Raw genomic sequence first — 4,269 nt, forward strand, 5'->3', positions numbered from 1 at the left:
CCCAGGAGTCAGAGTACCACCCTCTGAACCCTGAGAAAGGGATCCCGTCATGAAGCAGCCGCTGTGGACCAAGCCTGGGACAGGCAGTACAGAGCTGAATTTAGTGTACCTGTTTACTCACCAGGCTGGAAGCTTCTCCAGGGTAGAGGCTGGTCTCTTCCCCATGTCTCCAGCGTCTGGCACAGTGGCTGTGTCTCCTCTGTCGACTTAGAGCTCCCTGAGGACTTTGCCTTCCCTATCAGACAGGGGGCTCACGCTCCCACCTACTTCATCTTGTTTCCTGGGGGCAGGGGACGTGGTGGGCAGGACTCCGGCCTATCACCCCGCTCCAGCTAGAAACCCTCAGTCCTGAGTGTGGAGCTGAGAATGGGCAGCTGAGGTCAGCCCACGGCCTTCTTTCTCAGGCTTCCCCGGAAGGGCCTAGCCCTGGGGCTCCGGACCCCCAGGCAGGGCTGGGCCTCTAGAGAAACGGGGACCTGGACTGGGAGGCTGGTGCGGGCCTCAACCGCCCCTGAGGGCGACTGGAAGGAAGGAAGCAGACGATGGGGCTTCCCGTTGCTCTTTGGATAAAGGCCAGATCCCGTGTGAGGCCCCAGGGGAAGGGGCTCCTGCCCCCTCCTCCTGCTCTGGGCTCCAGCCACTAAGGCCCTCTCTCCCTCCTGGGAGTCTGTCCCTCGTCCCGTCTCCAGACTGTTCACCGCTGCCTGTGCCCGTCTGGCTGCCGGGCCAAGTCCCGCTTCCCCTTTTTAGCTGTGGATTCAGTCACTGTCACTTCTACTGGACACTGCCTCCGGGCCCTAGGCAGGATAAGGGGCTTCTTTTTCACACTGTCAACAGCTCTCTCCTAGCGCTTCTCGGGGGTGGTGATTCTCAACTCACCCGGGTCGTTACTAGATCAATGCCCACTTCCCGCCAGCTCACTGCCCTCCCCCAGGGAACAGGAACCCGGTGTGGTGTGTCTCATCTATGGTTAACCAGAGCCGCACAGAGCTGGGCACACAGCAGGGGCTCAATGAACATTGGTTGGATGAAGGAAAGTTTGCATCAGTCAGTCTGGGCCATAGTCAGCTTCTAGGTACGTGACCTTGGACAGGTCTCACTTTCTGGGATGCAGTCAACAAACCCCGACTGAGCATCTGCCAGGTACCGTTCTGGGCATCGGAGTCAAGCCCAGGTCTGCTGGGCTTCTAGTTCTGTTCTTTCTGCTTATCCAGCTCTGCCTTTCCCGAGAAACCGGAGCTGAGATGCTGTTCAAGGCCTGGAGCTGGGCAACCCCAGCCGGAAGCCTTGTCTGCTCCTGTTGGCCCCCCAGATGCTCCGGTCCCCTGTACACCCTCCAGCATCCCTGCCTCCATGGCCTTGTGCACACGGAGCTCTCCTCCTTGTCTCCCTGCCCATGTCCCACTCAACCCTCACATTCCCACTGAGCCACCCAGGCGCCCCAAAGATTTTATTTATTTATTTGACAGAGAGAGATCACAAGTAGATAGAGAGGCAGGCAGAGAGAGAGAGGGAAGCAGGCTCCCCGCTGAGCAGAGAGCCCGATGCAGGACTCGATCCTAGGACCCTGAGATCATGACCTGAGCCAAAGGCAGCGGCTCAACCCACTGAGCCACCCATCAACCCTCACATTCCCACTGCAGGGTCACCAACACCTTGCAGCCATCCCCACAACCCCTGAAAGAAGGGACTCTGCCCTCACAACGCTGGCGTGGGGACATACCACTGTCCTCATTGACCCAAACGATTTATGCACATGGCTCCCCGCAAGCCATGCCTGCCCCCTCCCAGGAGCATCTGGGCTTAGACTGAGTCTGATTCATCCCTGTAAGGCTCCGCTTGATTGATCTTTCTCCCATCAGGCCCCGCAGCATCTGCTCTCCAAGCTCCAGCGCCCAGCCCAGGACCAGGCACTCAGGGCCGGCTATGAATGTTTGCCACTGACTAGGAAGAATCGGGGCAGGCCACAGCAGCGGGGGCTCTGGCTGGATCCCCAAAGTCAGGATGGGAGAATGGGACTCAGGGCACTCCCTGGGCACTCCCTCTCCTGGTCCCCTCATCCACAAGGGGCTCCTTCTCTTCCCCCATAGAGGGCTCTGGGGGAGGGTCATGGAAGGTCACAGGACAGATGGACTGTGGGCTGATCTGGGAAAGGACAGCCTGCCCCCCCAGGGAAGGACAACCACACGTTTTAGAGCGATCTGGGAATCTGGGAATCGTCAGCTTCAGCAGAATTCCAAGGACTGGGAAGGTGAATGCGGGCATGCAAGGGGGAGCTGCCCACCCCTACAAGGCCCAGTCTTTAGTTAGTGCCAAGTTGGGCTGACAGGCAGGACACCTGGGTTTGACTCCTTTAGCCATTTGCTGTGTGACCTTGGGCAAGCCCTTGCCCCTCTCTGAGCACCAGTCCTTACAAGGAGAAGATTGAGTCAGTGTGGAGCTGCTCAGCATGAACGCCGGAGGCAGGGAGAGCCAGGGCCACCTCACCCGACCCTGGTCCCTTCTCTGGGATGGTGGGCAGGGGACTGAGGTTGGGGCCACTGCCCAGCCTCTCCCACCTGTCCCTGTCTTAGGCTGAAGGGGACATAGTGGGCTCCCCAGACGTCCTCTCCTCTGCCAACTTCCCTGTTGTCTGCCGGGGTCCCCCTCCCAGTCCCCCCTGCCCCCAGAGCTGCTAGGCTGCCAGCTGGGAACATCAGCAGCTGTGACAAGCATCCTGCGTCATGGTGAGTCAGAGCCATCCCTCAGAGCCAAGTCCAGTCTCCCCACCACAGGAATTAGAGAAAGGACACTGGGGCTGCCCCATCGCTCGTGCTCATACGGGCACATAGTAGGTGCTTCACACACAGTCATCGAATGGAGACTCTTCAGGCTTCCCGTGGGTATAGGGAAGTTTGGTGACATAACAAGGCAACATATCTGTGTTCACTGTCACTGTTATTTCTTTTCAGCCCTGAGTTAGGTACCTACTATGTGCCGGTCATTTTTGCATATATTTCTCATTAATTCGTACAGCAATCCTGTGAGGTGAGATTTCCTTTTACCCCCAGTTAACAGATGAGAAAACGGAGGCTCAGAGAGGTGAGGAAACTTGCCCAAGGTCACACAGCTTTGTGTGAGCAGAGCTGGCACTCACACCTGGTCTGGCTAGAGCCACTCCCCACCTGACCCCCACTGGAGAGAGGGCCCCAGGCCTGGGGGAAGAGAACCAGGTCAGCACGCGCCCCCACCCCCTGGCACTGCCACCAGGCCTGGCTCTGTCCCGCTGGAGGCCTCCAGCTCCACTTCACGCTCCTGCCCCAAACCTCATTCATCCCTGGAAACCCACCCAGGAGATCAGCGAGTGTTTGAGGGGAGCCAGGAACCTGGCTTCCTCCCCTGTAAAAGGCACACGGGTAGGGGAAGGTGTAAAGACAGAAAGAGATGTGTTTGTGCACGGGAAGTTTCGCTCGGGAGCTGGCTGTGTGCACGTGCGTGTGACTGTGTGTCGGTGTGAATGCCGATGCTTGCGTGTGCACTAGCATCTGCGAGTATGTGTGAGTGTGTGGGGACACGTGTCAGTGGGCTTGCAGGTGAGTTCCTGATGGAGCCGCTGTTACGCAGGAGACAGGAGGTCCCTCTGAGAAAAGGCGCTGGGCCTCAGTTCTCTCCACCCTGGGTAAGCCCAGAGAGGCAGGGGACCCTGCTAAGGAGTGCTTGACTCTTGTCTGGCAGTGAGGCCGCTGGTACACTCGGGCCCCTCTGGACCTCCACTCTAAGCCAGCGGGCCCCAAAGCAGGAGCTGGCGGTGAGAAATCGCTGTCCCTCACAGCCAAGGGACATCAAGCAAGGCATCTGGCTTCTGTGAGCCTCAGTTTCTTCCCCTGCAAAACGGGCGTAATGGAATTAGTGTCATTGAGCTCTGCATCGGGTCCTGGTTGTTAAACTAAGGTTGTGTACTCTGTGCCCCAAATGCTGGGATCTCCGCGCCGCTCCCCTCCGCCCCCTTCCTCGACCTTCAGCCAGGGTCACCGGGTGGCGAGAAGTGAGGGCCAGAGGATCCCTCCCCTCTCCCCGGTTCCCCTGCTCCCGGCCCTACCCCTTCGGTCCCTCCCCCCGCCCCTCTCCCCTCCCGAACCCCCGCCCCTCTCCCCTCCCGACCCCCCGCCCACTGACCCCGCCCCCCAGCCTGGGCTGCGGCCACAGGTGCGCACGGCGGGCGGCGCCGGGGGCCCGGGAAGGGGCGGGGCGGCCTGCGCGCGGCTCGGGCTCCGGGGCTCCGGGCGAGCG

The sequence above is a fragment of the Meles meles genome, chromosome 1, assembly GCF_922984935.1.
Source record: "Meles meles chromosome 1, mMelMel3.1 paternal haplotype, whole genome shotgun sequence".
NCBI lineage: Eukaryota > Metazoa > Chordata > Mammalia > Carnivora > Mustelidae > Meles > Meles meles.